This window comes from Zootermopsis nevadensis, unplaced genomic scaffold, assembly GCF_977971745.1.
Source record: "Zootermopsis nevadensis isolate Lab colony 2312 unplaced genomic scaffold, Znev_1.0 Znev_ptg000068l, whole genome shotgun sequence".
Classification (NCBI taxonomy): Eukaryota; Metazoa; Arthropoda; class Insecta; order Blattodea; family Termopsidae; genus Zootermopsis; species Zootermopsis nevadensis.
The window spans coordinates 3,551,267-3,568,452 of NW_028259199.1; the positions used below are offsets into that span (position 1 = coordinate 3,551,267).

A 17,186-nucleotide genomic window follows, 5' to 3' on the forward strand; every position below is an offset into this window, starting at 1 on the left:
CCAATTATCCTCAACATCAGACCAATAGAATTTAATTAATCTAACATGTATGTTTTTTATAATGTGAAAACATATGTTTTAATAACACGCTTTATTAATCAGTCAGAATGTCGATTTACTTTCATTACCAACACTCAAGCATGGAAGTTTCTTTCATATTAACTAATGCTTCAATGCAACTCTTCCCAAACTAAACATTTTCTAGCAGTTATAGGCAAAGTGGAATATTTGAAATTGATAAAATATAATATATTAGCTTGCGATATTTCACTTAGACATTATCCCTAAAGTATACATCGCATCAGTTTACCACGTTGGTCACAGTGACCTTTCGTACGAGTCCACATATATTACATCGAAAACCAGTGATTTGTTTACGTGAATGCGTGGAAAATTTACACAAGATGGAATTATCGTAGGTTGTCAACACACAGTATGCTTTTACAGTTGGAGTTGTAATAATATGTGAGGTGTTGTTGTTTGCATTTGGTTTTAAATCTGCTCGACTCGCGTATACGGGCGATGACCGGAAAACAGCTGACAAGAAATGAAGGACAAGGTAGTATTCTCGTTGTTAAAGAAGGAACGCACTGATTTATCAAGTTTTTTCGGTATATTTATGCATCCTATCTCACTCCTTCTCTATAGAAGACTTTACTCCATCCAAAAAGTTCAGCTATTATAAGTACTGGTTATGCTTTTTTGTGTGGCAATGTTGTAGTTGACTGTAAATTACTGTCATTACTTTGTAATTTATAAATTTATAAAATTTATATGTAAATCGAGTACTCGATACGGAACGTAAAATGATATTTTAATCTTTTAATTATCTTATATTGTGATTGACGGCCAATTTTAATATATTTTTAATACTATTTGTAATTTATATTTGTGTTAGAAACAAATATTGTATGTGTGCTATGACATGTTCTACGTTTTGGCTTAGGTCCATGAAGGATCCATAGAATGTAAATAAATTCTATTCTTTCTACAGCTTCAAATCTGTATAGTTAAATAAGTTTCCATATAATTTTTTCACATACTGAATTTTTGCCATACTGTGGGACTACCGTTCCTCAAGTAAAGTTATATAAAATGTTACCAAACAATACTATATCAAGAAATTAGAATGATGTTTCATAATTTTCAGTAGAGTGAGAAACAATTTTAAACAAAACGTTACATGACGAGGTCATGACTTATGTACATCTAAATTTGGTTGTTGAAACCTAAATGGAGAAGATCACTTGGGAGACATAGGCATAGATGGGAGGATAATTAAGGAAATGGGCTATGAGGGTGTGTAATCTGTTTAATGTTAAAACCACTGTTAATTCATAACGTATGTTGAGATTGAGATGATCAGGAAGTCTTTTCTGTGCCTGTTCTATTTACAAGCATATATTTCCTGTAGCTTCTGAGGTGAAACAAGAAAGGGATGGGCATTAATGAACTTTGCACCCAGTCTCTCGTGCATTGAAACTACTAAGGAAATTTACAGTTCATTATGGTGGGAGATATCCTTGTCTTGCCACATGTACTGTTCTGAGTGCATAATTAATTTGTTAGGTTAGGTTTGGTTTGAAAATATGGACAAGAAATGCACACAAGAAATTTTATGTAAAAGTGTTGTGTTAATTATTGCCACATCTCTTCATATTCTGGATATCTTGGGGTGTGTTCCTCATGACTGACATCTGGACATGTTTTTATAGATTCCTCAACATTGATTTCTGGGTATTACTTGCAACACATTTGTTGAAAAACGTGATACAAAGTGAGAGTTATTGGCATGTCTTGGATGTAGTGGGCCTTGATGCAAGGGCAGTCACTAGGCACTCGTGAGGCACAGATTTCAGATCGTTACAGCAGTACACAAAACTCTGGTTTAAAAATGTGCCTGTCTTGTATATTTGTTTTGACAACCCTGCTCTGTGTTTGTTTGCTTTTGTGTAGCATCATCACATTGTTCTGTTCTGCAGAACATTTCTGTATTACATTTTGGTAGGTCACTTATTTAAAAAAAAGCATTCAGTGTGTGTGTTTTAAAATTAGTTTAAATGGCCAAGAACACTTTACACTTACATTACGTAGTAACCCTGTTGCATGTGAACACCATGAAGATGATGGAAAATTGAAGCACACAATGGTAGTGGTGGGGAAAAATAAAATATTTGTGTATAACAAACCTATCTATACTGCTAAAAGATTGTTATTTTGTACTGCAGACTAGTCAACGACCTGTCAAGGATTGCTCAGGGGCGACAAGCTCTGGAATTTACATCAAGTTACTTTCACCTAAATAGAGCATGTAACACTGTTTTTAACAATTAGCAGAAAATATGAGATTGATCTCTATATATTTCACCCCCAATTCCTTTCGTGGGTTACAGTTATCCCTTAGATTCTGAATATTTTTGTATATACATAATAAGATAAATCTATTGAATTCTGAATTCAGTGATACAGGTGTTGTTGTAGAGATTAGTCTTGTTAAGATTGCCTTAAATGTAAAGGGTTTTATTATGAATGTTAGTGAAAATTGTATAATTTTAAGTAATTATTTTGTTAATTAATTTGAAATAATGATTATTTGTTTCAAAAGTTAACCTCTAATTTTTTTTTGGACAGTCATCAATTACTGCTTATTTCTCTCTGCAAGATACCATGATTTAACTTACACAGGTGCTGATCGTCATAAGGAAACTGACAGTGAGTTGGTATCTCCAAAATGTAACAGCAGCATTAAGTCTTACTACAGTAACAACAGCCTCAACTCTGGAAGTTCAGGACAAGGGGTGTGATTGGTTCTGGCAACAACAGAACAGTTTGAAGTGCTCAAACATCAGAAGAAAATCTGGGAAACAGGTATTACTTTGTGAGTAGTGACTCTGTTAGATTCATTGATTATTTTGATTTGAATCAGCCACAGACATGTATGAATGATTAGGAATGGTCTGTTTGAAAGTACATGACCAGTTCATGTTGCAGTTGCAAGTGGTACTTCATTGTATTCCTGTGGCGATGGAGAAGCGGTACAATATGATTCTGTTAGCCCTGATGAAGGTGAGTTGTTTATGAGTGTAAATATAGAGACTGAATAGGACAATGGACACGGTCTTGTATGATAAAAGTTGGAGCCTGATAGTCTAGATGTAATCATTAGTTACACTATAACAGTATGCATGCTGCTTGTTCTGCAGAGCTCTGACAATTAAAACCACAATGTTAAGGGATTTGTCAGATTCTCATGTATTTATGAAAATGCTCAGTTTATAAAATTACAATTGTTTGTCCTTCTTTATGTGGATCTGAAACTTGGTTTTTGTGAGGGAAGAGTATTGATTGAAGATGTTTGTAACAAACTACTGAGCGGAATATTTGGACACTTGAGTCGAGTTATCAGCATGTGCTGGAGCCCCCACACAGGAGGTCAATTGGTGTCGATCTCTTATGATCATACAGCACAGGCACACTTTATAACTGTGTGTGCTATTACATTGATTGATTATTTATTTAATTAGTGGCACTGTACTTCAGAGTTAATGCGGCATTGAATGGTGGAAAGATTTTCCATGAATGGTGATTAGGTAAGGCTTTGGTGGTTGACATCTATTTGATAGTATTATACCAGTATGTGACATGAGAGACTAAGGAAAATGACGCGTAACTTCTTTGTTATGGGCCTCCTAAATGCGAAATGAAAGTGCTGACCAACCATATGCAGCATGTGGTCTATATAGGTGAAATACGCATTGTGTTATGGTGGCAGTGTTTCTATCCAAATTCATTATTAAAATTGTTAATTGAGGTAGGTTTGACAGACGCATGTTCAAGGATCTGTCATACCAGATCGCACAATAGATTCCTTTGCTCCGTATTTCATCAATTTGTAGATGGCCTTCTGCATTCATTACTTTTGAAGATCTGTTAAATGTTAGCCCATACATTCTCTTTCTAGATAGTTCTTTAGAATTACTTTACAGTGTCTTAGGTAATCCATTAATCTGAACAATTTAAAGATTGGAATAAAAATGAATATTGAGGGAACATATTTTATTTCCTGCCATTTCTGAATGTGGACAGTTGTCTCATCTCTTTGATCTAATATTTCTCTATACATAGGTTGTAAGTACTCCCACAGTGTCCTGCTCCTAGGATTGATTGACTGCTTGCAAGTTAGGCCCATCAAGCAAAGTAAGAGAATTAATTTCATATCCATTGCAGCTTTAAAATTAGCATTTTATGTACTAATGCATATGCGATGGTCTAATGAATTTTAATTATGAAAGCATTTTATAGGATTTGTGACTTTATGCTTTGCCCGTGTTTCCGTAGGTTTGGAATGCGCCATGTCAGCAAGCAGTTGCCAACTTTTGCTTACACTCTAGCCATGTATACTGCTGTGTGTGGTGCCCCCTTGACCCAGATATGATAATCACAAGATCATCAGATTTCACTCTCTGCGTATGGAGGGTCTCAAACCAGATACAGGCTTAGCGCTCAGAAAGAAGTAAGAGTTGCAAGTCATTCAACCAAGATGCAACTTGAACGTAATGTTCCTTCATAAATTATGTTTTAACGATATAATACAATCAGTATTTAGCTTCACTGCTCAGAGAACATATTGTGCGAATGATCTGTTTGCGGCTGCATTACCAAACCTTCTAAAAATGTAAGAATGAACTGGTTCATAAACTTAAAGTGGTACGTTCCTGTCTTCATAGAAACGTTCTTTAGAGTCAGATAATGCCTAGTTTAAAGACACACTATGGCACGATTAAAATTCACAAAGTTACAGGCTGATATTTGCTGTTCTCGTTTTTCGCTTTTTCAGATCGTGAAACGCACAAATCTGGAACTTGTTGTGTTTTGTAAGGATTATTTCAGCTGTACAAGACAGATTAATTTCTTGTATCCCTATAGCCTAGCAGTAGTAATGACAAATATTCATTATAACTTATGTGACTGACATGCGAATTCCTCAAACATTTGTGACTGAGTGATTCATTATACAGATATGTTTTGATGTCCAAGGTATATTTGAAGTACTGGTTGCATATTTTGGAAGTAGAGACAACTCCCAACATGAAAGTCAAATCTAGTACTGCTGTGTCCTGTACTAAAATAATAAATTTGCATTCTCTTTTCATTAATGGTATGCCATACTGAAGAGGAACAGCTTTATTTGTCAGTCCCAAAATTAAAGGTAACTTTCCCATATACTGATGAAGTTTTTGGAACATTGGAACATTTAATGTTTATCGAAATACATTTGTCATAAAAGAAAGAATCATAATTTCTCTTGTTTCAAGCCACCTTTGCTTTCTTAGTGCATTTTGGAGATAGGCTGAGGGTGAGGTATGAATACTGAATGACAATAAATAATTGCAGAATCTTTGGATGTCCATATTACATTCTGAACTGTGTTTCACAATTACTGAAACATAGTGATACAGGAGGAGACAGTGCATGACCTACCACAGAACTCAAATTCTGACTCTGAAGACTGTAAAGATTCAGTGCTTTCAAGAGAGATTTATGTCGGTCGAGTGGTATTGAGCAAGAGGGTGGTAATCGAGTAGCAGGTATGCTTGCAGAAGTGTCTTCTAAGTTTGCAGTCACAAGAAGCTAATTGTTCTGGCCAATACCAATTTATTCTTGCCTTTATCGTGATTATAAGAGGAAGTAGGAACTGGGAATGCAAGTGATACTGTAGCAGGAAACTTGGTCTTCAGTTAGCAACTGACATATGCACATCCTGCATTACAATTTAGGAATGTGCCATACAAAGAAAAGCATTAAATGAACGAAACTTAATTTAAAATTGTATTAATTATTCGGTTTTTGTCCGTCTAATCACAATTCATATATAAATTTACAATTAAGATAATTAAAATATCATTTTGTGTTCCTCATCGAACAATCGATTTACAATTGGAACATCTTTTTACAACATGTTTCGGTTTCTATATAAACCATCTTCAGGTGTAAAAGTTAAAATTATAAACTTAAAACTTAATTACAATTTCTGATATGCAACATTTTTTGGTGATGTTCACTTCCAGATTCATTTTTTTTTAAATTGGAGTGCATGTTTTTTGATGTTCTACATCGGCCTGTAATACAAATGATTTAAAGAAATAGTAATGAATATGAAAGAATATAGAAACAAAATAATATATTGGAAAGTAAAATTGAACATACCAAAGATGAGAGTGTAGAAACATCTTAATGTGTCTGGAAGCACTAACGTATCTGAACAGATGTGGCTCACTACTGATCGCGGTTGCTTGTAGGGAAGGTCAGTGAAAGGTGGTTGTTGGGGGTGGGGTCAAGCTTCTGAAGGGCATTAAAGATGGGGTTATTAAGGTAAATATTATTATCGTTTAGGCAAATGTTTTGTTTAAATGTTTGCTGTATATGATATTTTTCTATTGTGTCTCTATGTCTTTTATTTTGTACTATTATAATAATAAATATGCTTAAAAAATAAAATAATACCAAATTACGCTAAAATTAAAATACAAGGAAATAACCCAAATATACCATTAATAAAATACAAAGCTGAAACATTATAAATAAAATTAGAAATCAAACAACTATATAAAATACTACTAATACTAAAATGTAGTGAAAGAAAGTAAAATTCCGTATATGTTAAAGCTGTTGGTTGACTGATTTGGCCAGTACTACAGTGTGTTGCCCACCGCCAGAGACATGCAGCACAAGGCATGACTTTAATAGCTTTCCTTTGATTATCTGTGGTGTATGTTCGTCCTCTTCTTTGCCTGTCCCCAGTTGACCTGCATAGCCCATGCCCCATGCATACAGCTCACCTGGACAGCAAGGGAGAATCTAAAAGACTTAATTATAGCAAAGTTGAAATATATATTAAAAATTACAGTCACTCACAATTATAATAATAAAATAATATTAAAAGATTTAAAACATCATTTAAATACACTACTAGTTTCTGCTGTATTCAGCCATCGACGGGTGTATGCAGTATAAACCGATCACCATTTTACTGATTTTTAACGTTATTCATATTTCACTGTCTTCATTCTTGATGGTGTTCTTGTTCTTTACCGTTTCTTGTTTTTGTGCTATCATTAGTCATTACTAGGTTTATATTTTTGTACTTTGTGTTGGCATCATTTTTTGTGACTGTGAAGTAAAGTTTTAATTCCATTAATGACAATTAAAAATTGAGAATATAGAATATAGAAAACAAAATAATTGGTAAAAGTAATTGGTAAAATAGTAAATATAATAAAAATAATAAATAATAAAAATAAAAACAAACATGTAAACTCACCCAAGAAGTAATATCCCACTCGTAGTAAGTGAATGAAGAAACTGAACTACACAGGATTGGGGCTGGTAAACGACTGTGGGGCTAGTGGGTGAAAGGTGGTTTGTCCGGGTTGGGGTCAAGGTACTGAAGTGTTTTAAAGATAGGATTATTGAGTTCAATACCATTATCATTGAGGCATAAATTTTGTTTATAATTTTGATATATGTAATATTTTTCTATTGTGTCCCTATGTCTTTTGTTTTTTACTATTTTCATTATGTCCATTGTTTCATTGATTGTATTATATGCATGTCCTGTATTGAGAATGTGTTTAGAGTATGCAGAACTATCTTTATTGTGTTTTATGGCTGCTATGTGTTCTTTGTATCTTTGTGTGAAGGTGCGACCTGTTTGACCTATGTATATTAGAGGGCAATCTTTACATTTCAATTTATATATACCTGGTAGTTGATATTGGTTGTTTATGTTTGTAATTGGTTTTTGTTTGAGGATGTTTTTTATTGTGTTTTTAGTTTTGTATGCTGTTTTTATTTTATTTTCTTTAAATAATTTAGTTATGAATTTGGTTTCTTTACCTATGTATGTAAAAGTGGCCCATTTGTTTTGTATGTTTTCGTTTTCGTTGGGTTTTGTTGTATTATTTGGTTTTTTATTTAGTTTATAGCTATTATATCCGTTTTCTTTAAGAATTTGTTGAATGATGTTTAATTCTATTTGTTTGTTTTTTTATAGATATTGGGTATATATTTTTTCTGTTTAGTAAGTAGTTGATAGCCATTTGTTTGTGTTCGATGGGGTGACAGGATGAGGCATGTATTATTGTGCTTGTATTTGTTGGTTTTCTGTAAATTTTGAATTAGAAATTGTTTGTTTTTTCTTATTATTGTTAAATCTAAATAATTTATTGAGTTATTTTGTTCAAGTTCTAATGTAAATTGTATATTTTGGTTTATATTATTAAATTCTTTAAGTACTTGTTGAATATCAGTCTTTTTTGTATTATAGATTATTAGTATGTCATCTACGTATCTACTATAATATTGATAATGGTTTTTATTTAAAATGTTTATTATATTATTATGTTCTATGTATTGGAGGAAAATTTCAGATAATATGCCTGATGTAGGAGCGCCCATGGGTAGTCCTGTATTCTGTTGCCAATATTTGTTATTAAACTGAAAGTAATTTTGATTTATAATGGTGTTTGTTATTAATTTGATTTCATTTATTGTTTGTATATTGGTATTTTGTTTATTTAAAATATTTTGTCTTAATAACGTTAACAAAACTTTGTCTTGTAAAGACTTTTTCAGACAGCTTCGCTGATGTCCTCTGTTCCCCTTGCAGATGTGGTGCAGCCGTATCAGATGCAGGTGCGTAATGTCTTTGTAATGGGAGGCAATGTTGCTGTACTGAAGTGCAACATCCCTAACTTTTTGAGGGGGTTGGTCCAAGTGTCCAGCTGGTTAAAGGACGAACACTTGCTGGGAAGAACCGTCATACATCCTGGTGGCAAGTAAGTGCTGTTTGTAGTGAGGACTGGACCAAGCTATGGGAAGAATTACCCACTGACGATTGCCACATTGCAAATATGATACTCTTCAGGATCTTTTACAACATTTAATCCCAGTGAAAAATTATTCTCTAAAGGTTTGTGACAATGGCCAATTCATTATATGGAATGCACATTTTTTTCAATTATATTCTTTGCAATTATACATATCGCATTGTCCTTGATGGTCGTTTATTGCAGATAGAATCCCAGTGTTGAAAAGCTAATCCCTTTACATAAAGCACTGTACAGGTTCACAAAAATCGTTTTCTTTTATTTTGTTAAATATGTGCAATATCAAGAGTTTTAAACAAATATAGTTCATAAAATCTTTGTAAACTTAATTATGATTACCGATCTCTATTTTACTCTGTGTTGCCATGGTGCAGGTTCACCTTAACATCCTCAGGTTCGCTGCATATCAGGGACACTGTGACCAATGATGGGTTTGCTCGCTTCTACTGCCAGACTGTGCACCGACTGACTGGAGAGAAAAAACTAAGCATGCCAGGACAGATCATCATCAGCCGTGAGTTACGGTGATTTGTCATGATTCCCATGAAAATATCTTCATTGTTCTTCTTCCAAGCACAAGTGCCAGTGAGGAAATAATTTCATTACATTCATACTAGTATTCCCAGTTATTATTTCTGTGTGTGACATTTGTGGTGTTAAAAGCTGCCTGTAGTTCCACGGCTCACAAGCTTCAGTGACAGATGATCCTGAGAATGTTGCCTTAAGTAGAAAATCTGTAATAGTTGTTCATATACAAGTATCTATGAGTAATTATTACTGTTATATTATTACATCTATCACAGTAAACTAATATGACATGTGTACCATGTATGATCAAAAGATTTCTGTCTTCTGGGTTGTTTCGTAGTCTGGTCGATGTTAACCAACGTTTCAGAGGTCATACTGCCTCCGTCATCAGGGCGATGAGTATGAAGATTTCTGTCTTCTGGGTTGCGCTGTGTATTCTGGTAGCTGTTTACCAGCGTTTCTGAGGTCATACTGCCTCCGTCATCAGGGTATGAAGATTTCCGTCTTCTGGGTTGTTGGGCTGTGTAGTCTGGTCGATGTTAACCAACGTTTCAGATGTCATACTGCCTCCGTCATCAGGGCGATGAGTCTCAAGATTTCTGTCTTCTGGGTTGTTGCGCTGTGTAGTCTGGTCGATGTTTACCAGCGTTTCTGAGGTCATACTGCCTCCGTCATCAGGGTATGAAGATTTCCGTCTTCTGGGTTGTTGCGCTGTGTAGTCTGGTCGATGTTAACCAACGTTTCGGAAGTCATACTGCCTCCATCATCAGGGCGATGAGTCTCAAGATTTCTGTCTTCTGGGTTGTTGCGCTGTGTAGTCTGGTCGATGTTTACCAGCGTTTCTGAGGTCATACTGCCTCCGTCATCAGGGTATGAAGATTTCCGTCTTCTGGGTTGTTGCGCTGTGTAGTCTGGTCGATGTTAACCAACGTTTCGGAAGTCATACTGCCTCCATCATCAGGGCGATGATTATGCCAATAGGGTGTGGGGGGCTAGATTTATAGGTGCCAGAATGTGAATGGAGTAGCTTGTCCCGAGCCAGTGGGAGTGGACCAATAGGAGTGCGTGGGCGAGTGTGAGAGAGGGAGGGCTCGGGAAGTGCGTCCGGTGGGACATGGGAGTTCGGTTGAATGTGGTCGGGGCCCTGAAAAGCTCCAGGTTAGTGGTCTGGTTGGTTCTGGCGGTGCACTCTTGCTCACTCTCAGAGTCCTCCATTAAAATTCAATGGGGAATGATTTATTTTGTATCTTAATCTCCTAACGCACTTTCTTCCATATTTCTTTCCCATTCCTTAAATGTCTCAGACTCTTTGTTCCTTTTAAACCTTCTGATTAGTTCACAGGTTATAATTATAATCTTGTGTACAACAACACTGTTCCTTTGACCTATTCTGGATCAGCAAACAGATTTTATCATTGCAACATAAAATGACAATCATGATTACCATTAAAAATTAATGCCTAACACCATTTGTCTGAATATCCCACATTTCATTCTTACACACCACCACAAATTCACATTAAACCCTTTGTAACACTAAAATAAACAGTATCCATGACACAGAATTTTCCTTATTCATTATTCCTTTGAAATTATCTATTACAGGTCTTACCAAAGTTTCATGAAGCCAAAGAACTACATTGGAAATTTGTGTTTTTGTTGCCATTAAGCACCATTACTCGAAAAAATTTTATGAGCCATGTAACATGTTACTGTATATGCCAGAACATTTTCTGCAACATCCACACCCATTTAAATATTTTTTCTGTGAGAGCATACTTTGAAGGCATCAAAGCGGAGCAAATTGGCTTTTATATATCAGCTTTGTTCTTGTTTCTGTTATTGTGATTGCTGTGCTGTTTCAGAGCCTCAGGGCAACATCCCACCCCGGATTGAGCACTCCATTCCTATTGTGAATGCTCGGGCAGGGAGTCCCACTGACCTTGTTTGTGCTGCTCAGGGTTCACCCCCTCCCACCTACAGGTCTGTCAGATCAAAGCCATCATATACTTGCAATATGCACTGCACAGTCATTGCCTGAAATTGACAGCATACATAGACAGACGTTCATCTCTGTCAGAGAACGCTATATTTCCCTCGTAACATTCTATAACTTTATCTGGAAATATTTTTGATCCTGATCCAAAAGGCATTCTTACAGTGTATAAAAAATTCTGACGTCTCTTGAACTATGTCCGTTGTCTCAGTTCTTTAATTATCTTTCTGAAAGTGGCTTTATTTCCTTCATCAAATAATAAAGTCCTGCTGTGTTGGGCCCTGGGTATTAAAGCTAGAGCCCAAACCTTGGACAATTTCTAAAATGTAGTAATTTTATAAACCTAGAATAATCTGCAAAGTCCAAGAGATGCGTCATGAGCAAACATTTTTATAGTCTCACTTTCAAGCAGATATTCATATAGTGTACTATGTCTGCAGATGGTACCGCGACCAGGTCGGTGTGCTACAGGAGGTGGGGCTTGGTATGGTACTTGTACGCCCCCTACAGTCTGTACTTCAGTTCCCACGTCTTCAGCTACAGGATGAAGGTCGCTATATCTGCGTAGTGAGCAATCTGCTGGGTGAAGGCATACACATCTCTTGGCTGAAAGATGCACACCCTTTGCTGGAGAGCCCCCATGTCAGCATTATGCAACAGGGAGAGGTGCTGGTCTTGAGAAATGTTCAGAAATCAGATCGTGGCATGTACCAGTGTATGGCACGCAGCGGTGATGAGAGTGCCCAAGGTAGTGCTGAGCTCACCCTAGGAGGTGCGTTAGTATTTTTCATAACGCTATTACAATTGGACTTTTATCATTTATTATTAACAGGCTTTAAATCTGTAACTGCACTGGTTACTATATCAAACAAATAAGAATAATTTAGAAATTCACTTTGACTAACATACGAGTACCTTTTTTGAATATATGTCATATTTATAATCAATAAATTTACCAAATGAATTTTCATATTTGTGAAGGCTTGTCCATAATCTTCATCAGATGAAAGTGATTATTGATTTCGAGTAGTTACTATGTTGCTGTTTTACATTACATACCTATTCAAAAATGATTGCAGTTAAAACCATAATTAACATACAAAGGTTCAGGATCTTATATGTAATTAATTCACCTTAGAATTTTACTCAGCCTCCACATTGCCTTTGTTAAAAGTAGAAAAAACTCATTAAGTTCACAGCAAACTTTTGCTAAAGTCAGTCATTTCATTCCAAAAGTTATGAATAGAAGGAACAGATATATATGGCTATGATACTACAAGCTTCACTTTCCTCCTCTTATTCCTTTATGTTTTCTTTTTACCTCCCTTTCTACCCTTCCATCTATATTTTATTTTTTATCCATTCCTTCCTTCGTCTCTATATTTCTCCCACTTTCACTGCTTCTTTATTTCTTTCCTTCTTCCTTCCTTCCATGCTGCAGTTCTCTTTTTCCTTCCTTCATTTCCGCAGTCCTCAGTGTGTTCCAGTTTCTCATGTTTCCCGCTGTTACAGCCATATCCCCTGAGCTACAGTTAACGTTCATAGAGCAGACCCTGCAGCAAGGCCCACCAGTGTCACTGAGATGCTCTGCCTCGGGGAACCCCCCACCACGTATCACATGGCTTCTTGATGGAAGTGAGCTCATGCCCCGAGGCTATGTTCTGGGCAGTTACCTGGATTCCGCAAGCAACGTCATCAGCCACCTCAACATCTCATCCGTTCGTGTACAGCATGGTGGTCTCTACACCTGTGTTGCCAGAAATGTCCTTGGTTCTGTTCAGCACTCCGCCATGCTCAATATTTATGGTAGGTTATCCCTAAGGCAGCATAACCATGCATACAATGCTTCAGGCATTCACAAGAAGTTCTGGGAAGAACTTAAATGTTTGATTTTTAATTTAAATATCTAGAGAGGCAAGTTAAGATTTATAGATGTGTTTATAATCTTTGACCATGCCATATTTCACATGGTTATAGAGGCTAATATTAAGGTTCAGTTGTATTTGTGGAAGCATAAAATTTGCATCAAACAAGAAAAATGTAAAGGTTACACAGGTACAGTTTTACAAAACTAGTAGTTTCAGTTGGCTCATGAATATTAAATATATGAGTGATGAAAGAAACTGGTGGTATAAAAATATACGTTACTGTTTTGAGTTCCAGAAACAAGTGGATGAGCGAGTTTATTGGACAAGTAAACAAACACATGAAGGAAAATTAAATATTTTTGTTCCAAAAAGAAAGAAAGGATAGAAGTCACAAGATTGATCATATTTGATCAATGGAATATGAAAGATACATAAAAGAAACATTAAAATACAGGATAGAGAAGGAAGAGATTATTGAAGACATCTAAAGAGAGCCAAAATATCATGAATATATCTCTAGACAGTCTACTTTATGCTGTCTTGACACCCGCAGACAATGTTGTAGCCCTGTGTTTCAGTGATTGTACACATATTACAGGCCCTCCTTCTGCCCGTGTACCGCAGAACCTGACTGTGGTCGCGGGTCTTGATGTATACCTCAGATGTCCAGTAGCAGGATTCCCCATCTCCAGTGTGACGTGGCAGCGAGCTGGTGATATTCTGCCCATTCATCTCAAACAGAGGGTGTTCTCCAATGGCACGCTATTAGTCGAACACGTTGAGGGTGCTACTGACAAAGGGGAATACTCCTGCTCAGTCAGCAACCAACAAGGGCAGTCAGCTCATGGCAGACTATACCTTGATGTTATGAGTACGTATCCTGACTGTAGGTTACAAAATAATAGGAGGAACTGGTGATTCTCAGGTTTTGAACACTATGTGATTCTGACAACTTATAATATAATGTAATGTAGATTATTTCCCAAGATTGAACCATGTGTGTTAACCTCATAATGCAAGGAAATTAATACTTTGTTATAAACGTGTAATTGCACTGCACCATAAACCTAATAAGGAAAATCATAATATAAATGAACAGATAGATTAATTCAATAAAAGTCTGTTTCTTTTTATTTAATCTGAAATATAATATGTAGCGTGCCGTCTCAGTGGCCGCGTGGTTTGAGGCGTGGGCCTTGTGCTGCTTGGTCACTGGGACCGTGGGTTCGAATCCCACTCAATCCCTGGATGTCTGTCCGCGCTTTTCTGTGTTGTGCTGTCCTGTGTTCAGGTAGAGGCCTTGCGACGGGCCGATCCCTCGTCCAAGGAGTCCTACCGAATGTCCATAGATCGAGCCAACGAAAAGTTGGGACCCGCAGCGCTCAGGCACTTGAAGAACGGGTTGTCAAAGTATCAAAGTATAACATGTAGCAGGTAATTCCATTATTGCATTATTGAGTTTGAACTTGCTAACACAAAAGATACTATAAAACATTACTGGTTCTTATGTGTTTAAAAAAATGTCATACATTGTTCACAGAACCACCACAAATTGCCCCATTCCAGTTCCCCAGCAATTTACAGGAAGGAATGAGAGCTCAAGTGTCATGCAGCATCATATCTGGGGACTTCCCCATAACAATCACGTGGCGCAAGGATGGAGGTCCATTGTCTTAGGAGGCAGATGTACAAGAACAGCAGCACCAGTTTGTAAGCAACCTGATGTTCAGCAATCTGGCAGCCTGACACTCAGGACATTACACCTGTATTGCCAGTAATGCTGCAGCTGTGGCCAAACTTATTGTTAGAGGTACAAGTTTCCAGAAGGGCAGATCATGATGTGATGGTTTATCCATCTGTCATTTGGTTAATCCATTATCATTTACTCATGTCCAAGAGTGTAGTTTATGAACAAAACTGGGTCTGGCATGTAGTTCCAGCTTGAAAGAAATGAGCATGAATCATTATGAGGTTATTTTGGTTATTATTTAATCATATAGATCAACCTGCATCCCAGTAACTTTAATAGGAATGGAGGCAACACTTTGAGTCAGACCTGGTATCCGGTAAAAAAAATGCTGAAGCAATCTGGTCAAAACATCAATAGAAAGCAGGGCCACGTAGCATGAGCTATTGACTCCACCCACTAGCTGTGATTGGCTAGGGTCTGACCATGAGATGGGAGATGATCTCAACATCAAGTCACATCAGAAACTTGATGATGGGGACAGAGTTGGTCCCTCAAGCATCAGTTTCTTCTTTTCACCAGTTGACACGGCTGATTGCCTGAGAAGATTTTATTAAGTTATGTCACTGCAAAAGCTTCAAATCATATTTTCTTCTGCCATTTATTTTGTTTGTGTGTGGGTATATACTTTTTTTAGTTATTCTAAATTTATGTTAGAATTGTCATCTTTTCAGTTTCTACAATAATAAAATCCAAGGGAAAGTGACATTTATATTCCTGTCATAATGATTCTGACAGTTAAGTACATGGTTTAGGCTATATATATATATAGGCTCTATGTTGAGCCCCAGGATATCTCAGTATTGTTCCAGCATCCTGTGTCTTTACACTGTCAAGCCAGTGGCTTTCCAACACCCATAATAACATGGATGAAAGCCAAGGGTTAGTGACATTATTACTCTCTTGATTTTTGAACATGTCAACAACTGTTGCTTGTCATTACTCCTGGTTATCTTCTGGACATAGTCCATTTTCTGAGGAGTCTCGCAAGTGCATTACATTTTATGAGTTATTAGTACTTCTGAAGTAAAGGGAGTAGTTATCACTCACTAGTCCATAATCAAAAGTCTCTAGAATAATGTAAAAAAAAATTGAGGTTATGTATTTTCTTAAAAATAACATCTCAGAAAGGAAAAACCTAATACATAATGAAAATTACTCAAACTGTTAATTCTAGTCTAACTCATGTTGGCTTAACCCTTTGAGGTCAAGTGGTAAATATACATACCAGCTGCTTTAACAGACAGTACCTTTGCATTTAGTATTGATAGGTTATGTATCGTTATCAGCGTAAACAGTATATATATTCCAAAACAGCATTCAGAAATTGATCATTGTGATGGTGACAGTGTTTTTTTTTTGTTTTTGTTTTTTGTAATATGAACTAAATTCTTAAATATTATGTAGACAAGCTTCAGCTATAAAGGTTCATTTGGTTTGACATAGTTTCAGTCAGTGTGATTGTAGTAAGGGATAATTTTTGAAGTGTCAGAATCTTAAACAAATTACCTAACCTAGCATAACTGACCTGCTATCAATACATATGGGTCACTCCAAATAACCTCTAAAACTTAAAAGGAAGGATGGTCTAATGAAGAGAGGGAGGCTGATGGCTTTAAATATTACATAACACTTAAACTACTGCTATAATTAATATATTGATTGTTATAAAGTACATAATTTGTAAATATAAACATAATTACCATATAAAAACTCAGATTTTTACAGGTGAACAACCTGGTGACTATATAACCCTGGAGTCTGGTCCCCGACTTGTCATCTCAAGTAATGGTTCAGTGCTGATCAGAACGGTTGACCCATCACATGAAGGTCATTACACATGTCAGGCTAGCAATGGTATTGGGTCTGGCCTTAGCAAGGTTATTTTCCTAAGAGTAAATGGTGAGTATATACTTCATAATTTTCAGACAATTTTGCAATTATATCGTTATAGTAATTTTTATAAAACATTTAGGGTCTCTCATATATTGTTTTTCTGTTGGATTCATTCTACAAAATATGTTTATTTTGAAAGCTACATAAAATCTGCAACCATCTTCCTGGACCTGCCCCAGTTTTACCCACTGTCCCTTTAGCTGTCATTGAATCATTTCTTGTGGACATACTGCCAGTGCTTCCTTGTGTTTGTTGCAGCATTA

The 17,186-nt window shown here is 36.2% G+C and overlaps 1 pseudogene across 1 annotated transcript in view; it reads left to right on the forward strand.

Moving 5' to 3' along the window:
• Window positions 1–303: 303 nt before the first annotated feature.
• The window catches only part of LOC110835802 (cell adhesion molecule Dscam1-like), a 32,381-nt pseudogene continuing 15,498 nt past the window's right edge, over window positions 304–17,186 (forward strand). Inside the window, exons 1-14 of the transcript XR_015532836.1 lie at window positions 304–559; window positions 2,686–2,878; window positions 2,992–3,066; window positions 4,126–4,197; window positions 8,669–8,837; window positions 9,263–9,402; window positions 11,282–11,399; window positions 11,853–12,184; window positions 12,925–13,218; window positions 13,879–14,151; window positions 14,821–15,090; window positions 15,445–15,512; window positions 15,783–15,909; window positions 16,756–16,929. The product of XR_015532836.1 is annotated as a cell adhesion molecule Dscam1-like (transcript). The remainder of the gene's footprint in view (window positions 560–2,685; window positions 2,879–2,991; window positions 3,067–4,125; window positions 4,198–8,668; window positions 8,838–9,262; window positions 9,403–11,281; window positions 11,400–11,852; window positions 12,185–12,924; window positions 13,219–13,878; window positions 14,152–14,820; window positions 15,091–15,444; window positions 15,513–15,782; window positions 15,910–16,755; window positions 16,930–17,186) is intronic.